Genomic DNA, 20,883 nt, shown 5'->3' with positions numbered 1-20,883 from the left:
GTTACTGATGGTTTGACAATAATGTTAAAATATATATAACCCTATACAAAAATAAGTTTCATTGATTTATAAATAACATGTTCTTAGATAATTTTCAAATACTGCTTGATTTTAGTGTGATCACGTTTTGACTATTTTCATTAGAATGTTCATTTTTTGTTACATTATGAAATTGAAAACTATGTGTGTTTGTTCAGTTTAGTATGCTTCTAAAATGTTTTCACTTGGGTAAACAATTTGTTAAAGTGGTCATAATGTACATTTTGGTATGATACAAATTAATGATGAATAAAAATGCATAGCAGTGAAAAATGTTGTATCGGTGTAGTACATTTAAGCGACCAATGAACTGAAATAACACCCTCGGCTCAGCCTCGGATTTATTGCAGTTCTCATGTTGCTAATTTGCAATATTACCCTGAGAGACAAGAGTTTTTTATGATAAATATTTAACTTACAATTACCAGCATATTACTTGCTTTACCAGCCTTGGTGACAAGGTGTTTCAAATTGAAGATTGTAGGTTCGAATAAGATATTTTTATTCTTTCTCTGGTAAGACTTTCATTATATTTTGCAAAACCAATATGTGTTAGTGTTATGCATGTGAATCACTATGAACAATCGAACATATTGAAATTAAAGATCCTGTATGTTTTGTGATTGATATTGTAACTGTGTGTAATATCTTTATAAATAATTCTTATTAGAACATACAATATTGACAAATCTTAATTTAAGCATCAAATTTATGAAATAAAACCATGAAAAAATTGTGTTACAGGATCTTTAATGAAATAGAAATGTGTGTATTAACTTTATGAAATTAAAAAGATGGTAGAACTCAAACATACAATTTATAAACTCATGCTTCAAATACAAAAAAAATAAATAATTAACAAATTAGTGTATGAAAAAAAGATGTTTGTCTCAGATTTGAGCTTGCAACAACGTGGGCTCAATTTCGTCGTATGTGGTCACAACTCCGTCATACGTACCACATAGCAATCGAGCTGTATTTATTGATTTGATATCTAGATCTTTACTATCATCTGTATAAAGTCTGATTTTATTGACCTGTCAATTTTGAATACATTATAGCACTCATTTAAATATTCGATCCCACTTCGGTTGTGTCCGTTTATTTTACGAGAATTAATATGGAGTATATAAATAACGTTTGGAAAACTCTCACTATCTTAATAAAGATTCTCGTAACATCCGCAATAGCGCAGCCGGTTAAGTGATTACCTACTGCATGAGAGGTCCGAGGTTCGATCCCTTCTTTCGGCATTCTTTTTAGACTTATTCTTTCTTTATTTTTAAGATTTCTTTAATAAAATGGTCAAGCGCCTGCAAAATTGTCTACACGGATATGAAACACCTAAGAAACCCCGAATTGTCACATTTTGTATTGTATTTTACGGTACTGAAATTACATTTATTGATTTTAATCCGAATGAATTTTCAGAATTAATTCTATTATAACAAACAGTAATAATATAACAATGTTATATACAAAAGTATAGTATTTACAAAAAAAGTGCAAAAAACATATTAAAAACGGAACAACCATAACTTCAAAAATGTTGAAAATAGTTAAGAAAAAAACCTGGACATATTCTGACTCGATCTTACAATACGTTGGACATTCAGATAAAATACCCCCGTAGTTCACCCTATTGCGCCATAACGGTCAGTGTAACTTATTCACATCTTACTGCGTACCTCTCATGGAATTTACCGAACATTTATCGAATATTAATACATGCTGTGCATTGACCGTATAATTAGTATGAAATTGATAGGTTAATAAAATCAAACAATACTATCTTTAAATTCTAAGTCTAATGCATAGTTAATTACGTACACTAACGAAAGAGCTTCTGTAAATAAATTAGTCTAAGGTCAATATTGCCAAGCAAAATCTTCAAGAAAGAGTCTCATGTCAATCTTTACAAACAATGGGATATTCAAAAAATACCATGATCTTTTTAAATAAAATACTGAAATCTTATATCATATCTGATATTATAGGTTGAAATTAGACAATGCAAAACTGGAAACAAAGTTGAAAGATGCAGAAAAAGAGAAAGATAAGTAAGAAATTTTATTACACATGTTATATGGTATTTGTTTTTAAAAAAATATAACTTGATCAATAAAATTCTCTGATTTAAAGCTCAAGTACATGAATATTCAACAATTTGTTTAATGTTTTTTCTCATTAAATAGTTTGGAAATAATACAATTTCTTAATAACTTCAATATACTAGTATGTAAATATTAATGATGGTGATTTTGTATGTGATCAAAAACATTATTTAAAAGCGAACGGCTTAAAATGTTATATACTGGTGTATTACATAATGAGAATGAGCTCTCTCGAGCTTAAATAAATTATCTTGTGCATTCAAATTAAAGAGAAAACAAGAAAGTCTGCAAGCAATATTGGGCAGGGAGAAGGAATGAAACTCTGTTAATATTATATCTGTCATGCTTTATGATTTTTTATGATCTAAATTTCTTTTACAAAAATATTCGTCTTTTTTAATGTTATCATTTTTAAAATAGTTTCAAACTTCCATAGGTATTGTATAAGCTCAATATGTTGGTACATAAACTTTAATGATATTTAGTTTCGATATTATGTGACTGAAGCACCAGCCGCAAACTATAATTTTTCTGCGAAAAAAAGTATATTCTTAAATTACTATGAAATCAGTTTGTAACATAGATTGTTCTTTACTCCTTTTTAATTGCGAAAATCACCTGCGTACTTATTGCAGCAAATTGCTCATTAAGGTACTGTTACAACAAATATGAAATTACTTGGCTAAAGTAAAATATGTGTCTTTTACAAGAAACATTCTTTCTTTATTTTTAAGATTTTTTTAATAAAATGGTCAAGCGCCTGCAAAATTGTCTACACGGATATGAAACACCTAAGAAACCCCGAATTGTCACATTTTGTATTGTATTTTACGGTACTGAAATTATATTTATTGATTTTAATCCGAATGAATTTTCAGAATTAATTCTATTATAACAAACAGTTATAATATAACAATGTTATATACAAAAGTATAGTATTTACAAAAAAGTGCAAAAAACATATTAAAAACGGAACAACCATAACTTCAAAAATGTTGAAAATAGTAATGAATAAGAAAAAAACCTGGACATATTCTGACTCGATCTTACAATACGTTGGACATTCAGATAAAATACCCCCGTAGTTCACCCTATTGCGCCATAACGGTCAGTGTAACTTATTCACATCTTACTGCGTACCTCTCACGAAAGAGTCTCATGTCAATCTTTACAAACTATGGGACATCTAAAAAATACCATGGTCTATTTAAATAAAATACTGAAATCTTCTATCATTTCCGATATTATAGTTTGATGATAGAAAAGTACGATCTTAAACAACAGTTGAAAGATGCAAACGAAGAGAAAGATAAGTAAGAAAACTTATTTTACACATGTTATATGGTATTTGTTTTAAAAATTATAGCTTGATCCATATTTTTTTCTGATTTGAAGCTCACGTACATGGATATTCAACAATTTGTTTTTTCTCATTAAATAGTTTGGAAATAATACAATCTTTTAATAACTTCAGTTTACTAGTATGTAAATATTAATGATGGTGATTTTGTATGTGATCAAAAACATTATTTAAGATAAGATAAGATAAGTTTTATTTCAAGTCGGCAAGTTTTCAACTGTACAACGTAAGCTCTATGAGCTTTTATAACCGACTGCGAACGGCTTAAAATGTTATATACTGTTTTGTTACATAATGAGAATGAGCTCTCTCGAGCTTAAATAAATGATCTCGTGCATTCAAATTAAAGAGAAAACAAGAAAATCTGCAAGCAATATTGGGCAGGGAGAAGGAATGAAAATCTGTTAACATTATATCTGTTGTGCTTTGAATTTTTATGATCTAAATTTCTTATACAAAACTATTCAATATTTTTTTTAGATGTTATCAGTTTTAAAATAGTTTCAAACTTCTATAGGTATTGTATATGTTCAATATATTGGTACATACACTTTAATGATTTTAAATTTTGATATTATGTGTCTGAAGAATAAATAAACAGAGCACCAGCCGCAAACTATAATTGTTCTACGAATAAAAAATGTATTCTTAAATCACTATGAAACCAGTTTGTAACATAGTTTGTTTTTTACTTCCTGTTTTAAAGGCTAGAATCACCTGCGTACTCATTGCAACAAATTGCTCATTAAGGTACTGTTACAACAAATATGAAATTACTTGACTAAAGTAAAATATGTGTCTTTTAAAAGAAACACACATACTTTTAAGTAGAAATGTGAATGTAAGCGCATGTTTTAAGACACACAGACACTGTTAAAGTCACAAGACGACTTTCAAACTTCGTAAATAACTCAAAGGCCCTTGTGAAATATATAAGGCACGAGTGGGAACCCAAAAAGACCCACTGTAAGCTAACATAGAAGAGTTATTCAATTCCAGTAAATGTTATTGCTTAAGCATAAGATAAAAACGAATAAATAACAACAGACTTTGAACAATGAACTCACAATTGTTCACAAATTCACGATTTTCAACATCGTGAATTTATGAAGTTAAATCGTGAATTTGTGAAGTTATAATCGTTAATTCATGAAGTTAAAATTGTTAATTTGTAAAGTTGCTAATTATAATCTAAGTGTTTAAATTGTTTCTGATGCATTATCGGAAATGTAATTCTTATTCAATGTTTCATAAAATAATGTAAGCCTAATCTACACATTTTTGTTTCCTTATTTCCACTGACAATACAAGCCCATATAACACTTTTGGAGAGACTAGGATGTACGAAAGACAATGCAACGGAATATGCCCTGTGATGACCCATATGGTGTACCTTTCAAAATTGCATCCTGGGTTAGATTTTCTATGGCAATGGCCTTTAGATTCGTTTAAGAAGAGGATCCGGTTTGGTTCTGCAAGACCCTGTTGGAATAGACAGTCTTTCTATTTGGATGGCCTATATTTCTAGATTAGCTGGTTAATCCTGTAGATATACTTACCAATGTAACCTCTTAATTGGACAGAGCTGGGCACGAAGTACGTCATATGCAGAATCTTCAAAAAGATGCTATTCGTGTCGGCTAACAGAAGACAAGCAACATGATATGAGTTAACGTATATGTTTTGGTCGTTCAAGTCAGCAGGTTATCATCATAAATCAAGTGGTTATACAATGTAACATGCAATATTATGTGGGTCAACATTACCTTACAAATCATCAAGATGTGTCTTCTCGCGAAAGAAAACACACAAGTTAATAATTGGTAAAAGTTATAGCAACGTCATTTTTGGGTATTTCGAATAGAACTTGCATCCAAAATGTGAAGAAAAATTTTCTTCGTGATATAGCATTATTCGATTTTTGAAAAACAAGCATATTTAAAAAAGGATATTTTTAGAAACTGTGTATACCTTTTCTGCTTTGTTTTGGTCGATGGCTCTTCAACGGAAGTGTCGAGGGCTCTGATTTAAACAGATCACCAAAATGTGAAAGAGCCACTGTTTAGTAGGCGTGTACAATCTTTCATATACTTTTTACATTGATTTCTTTGTAGTTATAACTCATAATATAGTTCTTCCTTATTACTTTCGAGTAACCATTAGCCTGGATCCCCGTTGCATCGATCTACTAATTTTCATCAACTATAAATAAACCAAACTTACCTAGGTATTCTTTTATTTTAACATCCAATTATATTCCTATTTTCTTTTTTATCTAGCCAATTCCTATTGGTTATCACTATTAAACACTTTCACGGTCAAAAATATTCAGCCATGTTGAAATTTGTGTATTCTGACGTCACTCCATTATATCGATGCATTATGGGAAATTGTTGTTTTGTATAAAGTATGGAAAGCCAGAGCTGTATAAATATTGTCAAAACATAGAATTAAAGTCATCTCTCTTTTTAGTTGTTTTAAACAAAAAAAGTTTGCAAAATTGTTCATCATAACATTTTTAACTAAGAACTGTAACAAATAACTCTATTTACAAGTCATATTTTAGCTACTGCTTATCTGTTTAAATTGGGAACACAATGTGGACAAATGAACTCACTGTCACGGCGCACAACACGAACTTTGGAACAGAAACTTAGATGTGTCCAGTGTGAGCATTTGTCACATTTTCTCCAGGAAACGATAGAAATAAATGGATACTTGTCCAAATCAGCTGGCTCCCATCTGTTACACACACATCTGTCCTCTGATTGAAGATTTAATGGACCTCCAACTCTTCCTAGGCCAGATGTTCCAGGGGTTGGTTCAGCTGTGCTTTGTTTCCCTTCTAACTTTTTTGTTTCAGGGCTGATCTGCTTGGAAGTTTTGCTTTTTTCCATACTGGTAAGTATTTCATTTTTTTTGCAGCATCAAATTACCTGATATTTTCAAAGGTGGCACAAATTTATTTTTTTTTGAGGTTTTACTGCCTTTGTCTTGTTCTTTTAGAGAAAAAGTTAACAGCAGGAGTCATCACATGAGGTTCTTGAGTATGTTTCATGATCAGAGTTGTTGTAGATGGTAAAGGGGGCTTCTTGAAGGTCACTTATGAATGTGCTGTAGAATGGATAGATGCCTGTCTTTTTTAATGCGGATATGAGATTTTCAGGTGATACTGCTTTCAGATAAGGTTTGGATGTGAGTTCAGCTATATCATATTTTGTAATGTTATCTCCAGGACTAGACTTCATATATTTCTGACACTCCTGAGAGTACATTTTCTTGAAAGGACCAAATATGCCAACATCTAATGGCTGAGTCAAGTGACTGGAATGCGGAGGTAATACGAACAGGATAATGTTGTGCTGCTTCGCCAATTCTGTCAGTGTAAGGGAAATGTGAGACCTGTGGCCATCAAACAGCAGAAGAGTTGGCTGTTCAGCATCAGTTGGAACATACTTAAGAAAGTGCTGAGTAAGTAGTTCAAGAATACCATGAAATTAGACCAAACTTACTTGGACATCTTTCCAGCTGAACCATGGCAAGCACCCTTCAAGAACTCATTGTTCCATCTTTGCCCAGGAAAAACATGATAAGTTGGAATACTCTTGCCAGCTGCATTACCAGATGCTACTACTTTCGCTGTTGATGATCTGGTTGATGATATGTTCTGTGGAGTGGTGTCTTTTCTACACACAATCTTGGGTGGTGAATGTTCACTGTTTACACCTTCCCAGGTCTCATGTCCCCTTCCACTGTACCTTTTGACTTTATGGGCCTAATACTCAATCATTTATTTGTTTTCTTTTATGTCCTTATCAGTTTCTTATTATTTATTCTTGGGTAGTGGTTTGCCTGCCGTACTCTGCCTTATGCCCTTCCCTGTTTTTGTTTGGGGTCCTCCTGGGCTCCTAGCCACGGGTCGGGTTGGGCTACGTCATTGAACGACGCCTTTCCTTGATGATCTTGTTTATCATATTTCATCAATTGTAAATTTTATGAGGTTTTTCATTGATGTTGTTTGATGTTAATACAGAGTCCAGTTCATTAAAAAAGGATTCAAGTGTCTCCCAAGAAGCTGACCTGGCCCTTGCAATACTTAATTTTTGGGGCTTGACTGTTTTAAGTTCTGGCCATCGTTTAGTTAAACCATATAACCAGTTATCATTTCATGCCTTTTCAGCCTTGACTTTCTTGCCAAGAATATCAGCAAAGTCCTTAGCCATATACTGGACGGATGTTTTGCTGTAACCAACCCCAATATTGGCCATGTATGTTATATGGTCATACAGCTTTTGCTCCTCTTCATGGGTAAGTATTCTTTCATGCCCCACTTTAGCATCAGCATCAACACGCCCATTTATTCTGTCTCGAAGAGTTGTTGAAGGCACATTATAGAGTTTCGATGCTCTATAGGCGGACATCACACTTCTTGTTGTCTCTAATGCTCTCTGAAGATTGGCACGGTAATACTGTAACCGCCTCTTCTTAGCGTCTGGCTCCTGAAAAAGACAAATGACATTTTAAAGTTAAGAAAAATATGTTTTTGACTTCAATATTAAATACAAAATACTCATAAATTTCACATGGTATTGGTATTTAGTAAAACTTGTGACAATAACGGCGTTCCATAGTTAGAGCGCAGGGTCACGTGATCTGTCAAAATTTTCCAGTAAGCAGACGAAGATGTGTAGGATGTGTTATTTAGAATGTTAATTACAAAAGCATGCAGAAAAACGATGAGAAATGGAGAAATTATGTTATAAAATGTACTTACTGCTATTCTTAACATAGTCTTGTGGACATTTTGCTCAATTACTGAAGCGAAAGTACAGCAGTGCACTGATGCGTGTGTAAACAATCGACAGATGGCGCTAGAAGAAAATTCTCGCGAGATTTTTAAATAGATCGATACAATGAGTAGATCGATACAATGAGGTTCGAGTATATATATTAATTAAGCGGATCTTGTCTACAGATCATGATAACATAATTGTTGTTGAATAAAACCAATACAAAATTTGTACTTTTATCATAGATATTTTAATACAAAATACTACACTCTTTTTTGTATTTATTTACAGAATATAGTAAAATTTAATAATATAAAGTTTTAAATGCCTTTTGTAAAAGTGCTAATTTTACATCTAATACCTTAAGAGATTACTTCCCCGTTACTGATGTTTTGAAAAGTCATGTTTAAATATATAGATGTCTTGTTGTGACTGTGATACAGAAATAAGTTTCAATGATAAGATTTAAATGTTCTGAGATACTTAACAAATATTGCGTGATTCTGTGATTGTTACGACACTAGTGAAAAGGTTTTGACTACTGACATTTAAATATTCAACAGTTTACAGTTATATTATGAAATTGAAACTGTGTGTATTGGAAAATTCTTAAAAGTCTTCATTTTGGTAAACAATCTAAGTTAGGCATAATGTACATTTTGTATGATAAAAATCAATGATGAATGACTCAGAGTAATTATGCATAGCAGTGAAAAATTTCCTTAAAGAGTTGGTGCGACATAGCAAAAAAATGGCATATAAGTTGCTATGTTTCACTATTACGCGGCTGAAAGACAGTTTTATTTATTATTTATATTTACTTAAGAATTACCATATTACCATATGACTTGCCTTACTAGCCTTTGTGACAAGGTGTTAGACATAAAGTTTGTTTAAAATCGAAATTTTTAGGTTCAAATAAGATATTTTCTATTCTTTCCGGTAATATTTTCATTTTATTTTGCAAAACTAGACAAGTAAAATGGTAGAACTCAAACATACGATTTATCAATTCCTGTTAAAAATAAAACAAATACGAACACAACAAAAGAGGTTTGTCTCCGATTCAAACTTGCAACAGCGTCATCACAATTCCTCGAACTTTGTCACAATTCCGTCATTATCTTAAAAGTTAACTTACCAGTTACTGGTGTTTTGACAATAATGTATAAATATATAGATGTTGTGTTGTGACCGTGATACAAAAATAACTTCCATTGATTTATAAATAACATGTTCCTAGATACTTTACAATTATTGCTTGCATTCTGTGATTGTTATGAAGCTGAAATTTTTATGAAATGTTTACAATTTGTCAATATTTTATTGTTGCATTTTGAAGTAAACCATCTGTGTTGTACAGTTTAGTTTGACTCTTGAAAGTCTTCATTTGGTAAACAATGTAAGTTGGGCATTATGTACATTTTGGAATGATAAAATTGGTAATAAATAGCTTCCAGGGTAATAATGCATAACAGTGCAAAATTACATTAAATTGTTTGTCCAGTGTAATAAAAAAGTGCATATAAGCAACCTTTTTAACTGAAGCATCGGGTATTTTTTCAGTTCTCGGGTTGCTCATGTGCACTATCAACTTGAGAAACATGAGTTCTTTTTATAGTATATATTTAATTTAGAATTACCAGCATATCACTTGCCTCACTAACATCGGTGACAATGTGTTAGACCTCAGTTAGTTTCATATTGCAGACTGTAGGTTTGAATTAAATATTCTTTTACTCTTTCTGGTAAAACTTATAACATTATATTATGTAAAACTAGACAATCATGTGTAAGTGTTATGTGTCAATCAAAATGAAAAGTTGTACATTTTAAAACCAATGAAATGTAAAAATTATGCATTTATAAAAATCATGAAATTGACAAGATTGAAACAGAACTTAAACACCCGATTTATTATATTTATTGATTTAGATCTATGCTATCGAATGTAAGCGTATTGCATAATAAATTTCGGAAACTATTTCCACGTCGCAAAATAAACCACTTATACAGTATTTGGTATAAAATTAGAACTTGCTCATTAATTTTAACTGATTTTAAGCGCACGTACATGAATATTTGACAATTTGTTTAAATTTGAATTTTTTCTCTCTTAAAATAGTTTGGAATTAATATCATTTTCAAATAACTTCAATATATCAGTACATACAATATTAAATTTACAGCAAATACAGTAGAACTTCTATGAGTCGAACTTCGATTAGTCGATTTTCTCGATGTGTCGAAGAAAAATGAAAGTCCCGACTTTTCCCCCTATATTTTCCTTATAAAAACCTATTTATGAGTCGAGATTTTATGTGTCGAATTTTTCGATGTGTCGAAGTTTTTTCGTGGTCCGTATAAAGTTAATCTAGTGCAATTTACCACAAATAAAGTCGAAGTCGTTCAAAATCATTTTTGACACCTTCGATCTCGAGACATTTTTCACACCTTATTCTGGCTGCGAGAAACGATTTTCCAATCAACTTGTGTGACAGGTGTTATTACTCAGTCGTGTGTACAAACAGCCTTTGTTTGGGATAAAATGTGTGATAAAATACTTTAATTGTTTCTATTTTAATTGGGCCGTAGTGGTATTTGAAAGTAAAACAGTAAGAAAATACTTTCATTTTTGAAAACATCCTTGACCCGGTGTCGCGTGAGAATAACAAGCGAAATATTTACTATAAGCCGGTTTAGTTATCGCCCTTTCGTATTGTTTACGCCTTTTGTAACTCTGTTGTATACGTCAACGGGTAGTCCAAATAATTAGCCGGGAAAACATTATTTAACATGCTATATTTATTATTGTAAGATGTAAATATCAGATTAATGATGGAAAAACATGAAAATGGTTTCGTTATACATCTTATAATTAGGACTAGTCACGGGTCGAAATTTTGTCATGGATTTGAGAGCGATTCATGAGTCGAAGTCCCGATGTGTCGAAGTTTTTACGCAAGTCCCTTCAACTTCGACTTACCGAAGTTCTACTGTAGTTTAAAATGTTATATACTGGTGTGTTACATAATGAGAACGAGCTCTCACGGACTTAAATAAATGATCTTGTACATTCAAAACAAAGAGAAATCAAGAAAGTCTGCCAGAAATATTGGGAAGGTAGAAGGATTTGTTAACATTATATTTGACATTTCTATGATCTAAATCTCGTATACAAAAATATTCGATATATTTTTTCATGTTTTCACAATAAAAAGTATCTAACTAGCATAGGATTTGTACAAGTTTAACATATCGGTATAAAAACTTTATAATCTTGAGTGTTTAATGAGATTGAAACATAAATTAACAGTCCACCACCCACAACCTTAATTTGTTCTGCGAAAAAAATATACTTGTAAATCACTATGAAAATTTGTAACATAAGATGTTTGTCGACTTCTGGTTTTTAATGGCGAAAATCACCTGCGTACTTTTTTGCAAGAAATTGTACCTTTAATACTCATTTAAAATAGAAGAAATGACATATTCAACGAACTGTCATTGTAACAAACAATTATGTTGACGTATTTACATTCGACTGATGTAAGCTGGAAAACCTCCAGGCCGATGTCCTTCGTAATATTTGAACCTCTGTTGGCTAGAATTACCGATCTCTCGAACGAATTTGCATAGGCCCTCCGAGTTAGAGCAAACGAAGTATGACCTTATTGCATAGTTTAACAGTCTTGATTTACTCAGTGCATTTTCAGAAGAAACTCACACCTCTTCTTATATATGATGATTCACCACTTTTAATTCATTTGAGATTCTCTAAACGACATCTTGATTTCTAAGCGACTTCTGATATAACCCTTCACTAAAGACAGGCCATATTGACGACATATAAACAATATGTTTGACCAGCTGCCTCTCTTTAGATTCACTGAACAGACATGGTGCCCCTGAACAGCAATCAATTCCAACATTATTTATTGTCCTATCTCTAAGAGTGCTCTTTGGCTACCCTTACATCAGAGGCTCTATACATGTTCCATTGAAGTATGACTAGTATGCCCTTTGCAGGTTTTCCCTTTTATAAGGTTTTTGTCTGCATGTGAACGTTTTTCACATTTTAAGTCCTGAAAAAAGATATATCACTTATTCCAGAGGAAACAACGGCAAGATCTTCACAAATACAGAACAAAATCCACAAGCAAACCCTAAGGTACATCAGTACATTATTGTATACTTTTAGGCCTACAGGTCAAATACTTTTTTAGCTATGCATGAAAAAGTTGAAAAGTGAAAATTTATACTAAGTCAATGGCAATAATTGTAACAAAACTGAAATAAATCCACATGCAAAACCACAGGTGCGCATCTTCACAGTGATGTTGATCATTATTCCTGTACAATTGGTTGATTCTAACTCAAGCACTAAAGGAACACATTACACAACATAATGGAACGGTTTTTACAAGGAAAAGGGCAAATACTTTTCAAATACTGCATAAATCCACAATCAAATCCTCAGTTGCACAAGTACACTTATAATTTTGCGAAACAAAGTAAACATTTATAATTCTTAATTGTTAGCCTGTTATAATGTGACGTGGAAATCAATGATGTCAATTGCGAAATATGTTATGGTGCTTAAATATTCGCTATCTAATTTGTTGAAAAAAGTCCGTTGAAATGGGCGTGGCTTGTTTTTATTTCATGTTACTAACCGTATATCAAAAATAATTATCAGGAAGGCCTAATTGTTATCGGGCAGTTACCATAGCAGTTGCATGATAAAAAGAATGATAAAGCAACTGTCTTTTGATTTCAATTTTATCAGGCTCGGCTGAAAATGGCAGAAAGGGCTCGGCAAGCTTTATCGGGCGCTGTATAATGTATGGCGCATAGGTAAAACGGGCTAAAACAAGACAACGGTTTTGTCCCGTTAAACCATGGGCAAAAGAGGGAAAGAATCTATGCTATAATATAGTTTTTACAAACTGCACGTTTGTAGCGTCGCATTTAGCTGGGTAATTGTGACGTTTTTTATAGTTTTTATAATGCTACACATTTGTAATGTGGCTTTTCAGTAGATAATTGTGACGTTTATCAAGTTTTATAATACTATACATGTGTAGCGTCGCTTGTCATTGAATAATCATGACGTTTATATAATTGTTATAATATTACACGTTTGTAGCGTCGCTTTTCATTGGATAATCGTGACGTTTATATAGTTTCTATAATAGTGCACGTTTGTACCGTCACTCTTAATTCGAAAAGCGTGACTTTTATATTGTTTGAGCTCACCTGTGATTAGCTTTAAATTTGTGATTGCAATTTGTCCGGCAAACGTCAGTACTCGTTACTCCGTCCATAAACGTTTACTTTATAGGACTTTCCTCTGCTAACTGCTAAGTCAATTTTATCAAAACTTTACAGGAATATTCCTTGCGTGGTCACCTTTTTTTAAATAATTTATTCGAATGCAAAACTCAGGTTGCCATCGCACCGGAAAGAAAAATATTTAAACTCTTCTTTTAATGAATCCAGAGAGCTTACGCTATGTTATTTTGCATGGGTGTCTTTAAAATTTGTTTAAATAAAAACCCTGGGGTCAAAACTGACAAAGTCTTTGGCGGTCACTGATTGTTCTTAAATGTAAATAATAAAACCAAAGCAAAATTCTTCTTCTCGAAAAACGAAAAAGTCAAAAGTTAGTTTCTTAGCATGAAACATTGTGTTTGGGTGTCTTCCAAGTTTGGTCAAGTGAAAGCCCTTGGGTTAAAATTCGCCCCGCCCCAAGGGATCATTAATTTGTCTTTGTATGTAAATTGTTATAATAAAACAATTTTTTTCTTAAAAGTAGAAATGTGTCGTCACACCACAAATGCTCCCGCGTGTAGCCAAAATTTCAGATGTTATAATATTTAGTTCCAATTTTGTTTGCACAAACTATCTTTTTCATTTTAAATTCTAAGCCCTTAAAACTGTTCAGTGTTAACACAAACCATTTTTATACAAAGTTCAAAGCACTGAAACTATTCAGTGTAATTGTTTTGAAAAGTGCATATTGCATATTTGTTGCCAAAATAATGACTATATATATTTCTACAAAAGTATGAGTGCTGAAACTGAAAATTCAAAATTTTTCCAACATTCAAGAGAGAAAACTTTGTCCAAAATCGTTGAACCATGACCACTGCTTATTCCTTAGATGCATCTTTTTGTCAAATTTGAGTTGAATGTGTACAACAATTGGGGAGATAATGAACGGGAAATAACATTTCTGATTTTTTTCAAAGTTCAAGAGAGATTACTCTGTCAGCTATCATCAAATCATGACCAAATCCATATTTTAAATTTGAGTTGAATTTGTACAACTTTTATGAGATAAAAACGGAAACTGAAAATTTCCTTTTTTCAAAGTTAAAGGGGCATTTGTCTTTCAAAATCATGGAACCATGACCAAATTTGGACTTGACCTGCGCATTAATTTGACATATCATATCAATATGTCAAATTTGAGTTGAATGTGTAATACCGTTGGGGAGATAATAAACGGAAACTGAAAATATCATTTTATTTCAAAATTAAAGGGACATTATTCTCTTAAAAATCAAACTCCAACTTGACCTGCCTATAACTTTGGCGTATCCATATGTCAAATGTGAGTTGAATGTGCAATACCGTTGGGGTAATAATGAACGAAACTGATTATTTTAACATGAAAGGGGCATAACTCTGCCAAAAATAAGCGAACTAAGATCAAATTCAAACTTGACCTGCGCATTTTTTTACGTATCCATATGTCAAATTTGATTTAAATGTGTAATTCTGTTGGGGCGATAATGAAGTATCCATATATTTAATTTGAGTTGAATGTGTTATACCGTTTGGGCGATAATGAACAGAAACGGAACATTTCTTATTATTTTAAAGGGGAAAGAGCAATACCCTGCCAAAAATCATGGAACCATGACCAAATTCGAACTTAAGCTGCGTATTTCTCTGATGTATCCATATGTCAAATTTGAGATATATGTGAAATACCGATGGGGAGATAATGAACGAAAACTGAAAATTTCATCAAGGGGCATAAATCTGTCTTCGAACCATGACCAAATTCGAACTTGTCCCGTAAATTCTTATGATATATCCATATGTCAAATTTGACTTGAATGCTAAGATAATGAACGGAAACTGATAGTGCATGAATGATGGAAGGGTGAAAGGACGAAAGGACGGATGAACGGAAGAACGGAGCAGGATTAAACTACATGCCCCGGCCATTTTATGGCGGTGTGGGCATTAAAGATTTGTTTCTCAAATAATAACCCTGGGATATAAATTGGCCCCGCCCCAGTTTTCCTTTTATGCACATTTTAAAAACATCCAAATAGCCAAAGCTTCCACATTTAGTATGAAACTTCTTGTTGGTGTCTAACAAGTTTGTTCAAATAAAAGCCAAGGGGACAAAATAGACTCCACCCAATGAGGACATTGATTTTCCTTATATGTTTATAGTTGAAACAATAAAATCTTTTTCTTAAAAGCCAAAGAGCTAGAATTTAGATATTATATCTTCTTGTGGGTGTATAACACATATAGGCCCCCGCCTAATGTAAAATTGATTTTCCTTATATGTATGTTGTAAAAAACAAAACAAAAATCATCTTTTAAAAAACCCAAAATCCTAAAGATTAGATATTTAGCATGCAATATCTTTTAGTGGGTATCTTAAAAATGTTTTCAAATAAAATCCCTGAGGTCAAATTTGGCCCAATTAAGCGGTCATTGGTTTTGCTTCATATATTAAACAGACACTTCCGTGGTACTACTATCAATGTTATTTAAACCAACTTATTCTAGTAATAATTGTTATTTATTTAAAATTTTGTGCATTAAATGTCTTCGATCTTCAGAAAAAAATAACGTATTGGAAAACAAAATGCCTTGATTTGTAGAAATTATTGATTTTGATAAAAAAAATCTATAATTTTAAATCATCATAATTATCAGTCATTTTTTTTTTTTTTTTTCATTAAACTCTTGGAATATTAGCATAATTATAACATCTGAGGAACCGTATCTCAGAGTTTTTCTATTTTTTCTCAAAAAAATATTACGTAGCGTCACATAATTTATGCAACTTTTTTCACAATTAAAGATAATTAAGTCGCTGATTGAGCAAAAAAATCACTGACACGGTTCCCTCGGGAATTAAATTCCCTTTTATGTGATTAAAACCGCATGTAAATTGCTGTTTATTTTTTTTATTTTTTTTTTCAAAAAGTTATGCCGATTCAAAGTTAGTCCGACACGCATCAAACGAAGTATCATAAATCGGCTGTTCTCTCTCAGACCACTACGTTTTCCGTTAAATTATTGTAAAACACACAAATATCACACCAAAAGGAGTGACAGGATGCGGTATTATACTCTTACAACTTTTTATGACGCATTGAATCTAACCAATTAAAACGCTGCTGATAAATATCATTTTATAGAAGATTTTTTTCAATCTTAACGTGATTTACTGTCTGTTTTGTATCTGTCGCGCATGTCACGTGACTATCGGTAAAATTTGAGGCACTCAGTGGAGTAAAATGGAACGCATTTAACGTTCGTACTGCTATCGGGTAATCTAATTGTTTACACTTTTGATGTTATTTTTATTATCCAGCACCATCATCATTATTATTTCATATCAGTGTCACTCTGCATGTGTATTTGTGTATGAAATTCCGTCAAATAGCAAATTTTGGAACAGAATTAGTGCATTTATTCCATCTTGCTTTATGATATCGGACTTACATTATGCTTGCTTCTATACTTCTTTATGACAATGAAAACCTGCGTTTTGCTGAATTCAATCATGCCTTATGATTACTGAATGCACTTTCATGTAATTTACTAATTGCAACCTTATGTGTTCCCTACTAAACCATCAAACTCACATATTGTAATATGCTCTTTGTTTAATTGCTTCTTTTATAAAGGTCAACGTATTATGTTTGGTGTTTAAGATAACATTCTTTGCTTGTTCTTGATATAACTATATGTAACATGGTAAGTTTCTGTCAGTACCTTTAATTTGCTATAAATCTGCCACTTATATTGTCGACATTATGTCACAGTAAATCATTAATTTTGATCAATAATTGGCGAAATTGATGTGTTTTAGCATTCATATGCTTCAATATATTCACTGATTACAAATATGATGCAATACATGATCACTGCGCATCGACAACGAAGATGACAACGATAGCGATATTATAGTCGCATGTGACAGTACGCACTAAAAATTGGCAGTAAGAATAAAGCGAGTTGCAATAATTTGTGTTCATATTATGACAGCAGGTGTCGCTTTGTCGGTACATCCCGTTATTTTCCGGATGATCCCGTATTTTGGCACGTGGAGTAAACAAAGTTACGTCCCCTTTATACAGGGGCGTATACAGAAAAGTGTTTGTTGGTGACTGACATGTAAAGGGAAAATTTAAGTGCGTGTTTTTGAAGATTCCGCCAGCATGTGCAAAAATGTTATAGATTTCTCTAATAATCCTACAAGTGGCAACTCACCTCTTATACAATTGTTTACACTTTTTTTGAGCATGTACGATAGTCGTATACTATGCTCAACTTTACGGTGGCACAAAGGTGACATGTGTGTGTGTGTGTTTTTATTTATCTCGTGCGCACGAGATACTGTGTCGTGGCCACGGGTTACTAAGTCGTGGCCACGAGATAGTTAAGTCGTGAGAACGAGATACTATGTTGTGGCCACGAGTTACTTAGTAGTGGCCAGGAGATAATTAAGTCGTTGGAACGAGATGACTATGTCGTGGCCACGAGATAAATAAGTCGTTAGAACAAGTTACTATGTCGTGGCCACGAGAAAGTTTAGTGGTGGCCACGAGAAAGTTAAGTCGTGCGAACGAGATAAATAACCAATCAAATTACACTATTTATATGAATTTTCCTAAAAAGGATGCCCCTACTTCTCCTGTCCGTAAAAGTGCCATTTATACAAGTTATTGATTGGTCAAAGATTAAGCGTCATTGTGACCCTGATTTCTGACCAAATTGCCTAAAAATTATAATATGTCATCTACTGATCTTTTTAGGTTATATAAACTACGGCTTATTCTTTTTAAATCATTCATCAGACAAGGATTTTACATGAAGTGTCATGTTTATCTGACCCGTGACCTCAAACATTCTTATAGGATATCTACTGTCCATGGGCAATGTCCCTACCCAATAAAATAAACCAGGACTAAGTCCCTCTCAAGTTATGGTATAAACAATGTTAACAGGCCGTTGTACGTACAAAATGACCAATTCTATCATAGAATTGTCCCAACAAAGGGCTATAACCTAGTCAAAATTAATGTATGATTTATTGGCCTTATGATCCTTAAGACATGTATCAAGTTCAAAGTGAACACTTCAGTATTTTCAAAGATTAATGTTGCACGTAAATCTTTAAACAGAAATGTTCTAAGTTTAGAAAATCATGGTGTAATCTGATTAAATTATCTCGTCTGCACGGCATAGTTATCTCGTTCCAACGACTTAAACGACTTAGTAACTCGTGGCCACGACTTAGTACAATACAAACTTGATTTTTTTTCTGTAAAATAAAATGAATATGATTTGGCTTCACACAAATATTGTGCTTTAAATCCTTTACACTGTAAGTGGGCCGTATGAATATACATGTATAGTGTTTTTACAAAATAAAATATATGGAAGTTTCTTTTAAAGACTGACACAACTTTACTTGACCCGTAATAAGGAAAGCAGATTCCTATATATACATTATGTGTATGTGTTTTTATTTAAATAAAACATATTTAGTAAGAATTTTATAGATTTCAATAAATTTCTGTGATAAAAATATGTTACTGAAAGATGTGCATAGTATATCATTAAGCACAAATGTATGTGAATGTGGTGGTGTGTGCGGGATGTCTGATCTATAATCAGACACACATATGCCCAACATTTGAGCCGCGTCACGACAAAACCAACATAATGGGTTTGCGACCAGCATGGATCCAGACCAGACTGTGCGTCCGCACAGTCTGATCAGGATCCATGCTGTTCGCTTTCCAACTCTTTTACAAGTAGAGAAACTGATAGCGAGAACAGCACGGATCCTGATCAGACTGCGCGGACGCGCAGGCTGGTCTGGATCCATGCTGATCGCAAACCCATTATGTTGGTTTTGTCGTGACGCGGCTCATTTTTAATTGACTATGCACATGTACCAAAAATAAACAACTTCCTTCTTTCCTTATTATACATGTATATTTTAATGTGTTACATACCTATTCGCCACTATTAGTGACTCTGAGACATTTATTAAGTTAAAAGGCCAATAATTTTTTGTTTTTTAATGTCCAAGTCATTAGATAAGACCTTCACAGTACCTAGGCAGGTGCTTAACAACTGGATGACAGCATAATATGTTTTGGTAAGGGAGTACACTAAGAAGACTATTGCATGAAACTGACACGTATGTATATTCCATCCAAGCTCATGAACGTATATTTGGGGGTAGGTGCAGCCCTTAAGCTAAGGCATGAATCCGCCACTGACTGTAAGTGTTACTGCCCCATTGAATAACTGTTTACGAGCATATTTTTTTCTATTAGACTGTATACATATATAAAATTATATTGCATAATCCTTTACTACTTGTATTTATATTTTTAACTTTCAACTGCAATTTATGTATTTATATATACATGTACGCAGTATCTATACGGAAAATTCCGATGATAGGCGAATCGTGATATCGATAACAGAGTTCTGGCCCCTTAACAGTTCACATATCGCTAGACATGGTTTAAATTGTTTATCATAATGTAAGATGATCGTACATAATCCACAAAGCCTCAGACACCGAGCTTTATTAAGCATAAACACTGAATAATGGATACAAGCGAAAGCTAAATTGTAATCACACCATGCGAGCTATAAATCAAATAACTCACATTTTAACAAAATCCATCAGGGAACAAAAAATAGTCAATTTTAATTGACTTTTACATAAAATTAATACAAAATAAACTAAACCGTAAATGGTTTGTATAGAGCATGAAGAAAGCTAGCTTATACATAAAGGGATATGACGTTAACATTTTAGTATTCCAAATGGCTTGTTCCAGTTTTATAGTTATCACTCAATGAAAGAATTGGTCACTACGAAATGTTTGAATGAAATATTGAAAAATGGAATCCAGCATAATGCAAAGTTTAAATATCATAAAGCAAGATGGAATCAAGCATAATGCAAGTTCTAATGTCATGTAGCAATATAGAATTAAGCATAATGCAAGTTCCAATGTCATCAAGCAAGATGGAATCAAGCACAATGCAAGTTCCAATGTCATCAAGCAAAATGGAATTAAGCATAATGCAAGTTCCAATGTTATCAAGAAAGATATAATACATGCATTAATTCTGTTCCATATATAACTAATTAACCCGTAAGTCATGGATATATGGAACTACCGATTTACCTCATTGATGCTTCAATAGGGGGCGGCGCGTTATCGATAATTGACAGGTTATAAAAATGGTATAGGTATCGTTTTAAAACGTTTAAAAACAT

This window comes from Ruditapes philippinarum, unplaced genomic scaffold (assembly GCF_026571515.1).
Source record: "Ruditapes philippinarum isolate M1 unplaced genomic scaffold, ASM2657151v2 ctg1996_1_1_1_1, whole genome shotgun sequence".
NCBI classification, from domain to species: domain Eukaryota; kingdom Metazoa; phylum Mollusca; class Bivalvia; order Venerida; family Veneridae; genus Ruditapes; species Ruditapes philippinarum.
The sequence above is the reverse complement of the archived record's forward strand: the minus strand, read 5'-3'. Positions refer to the sequence as shown.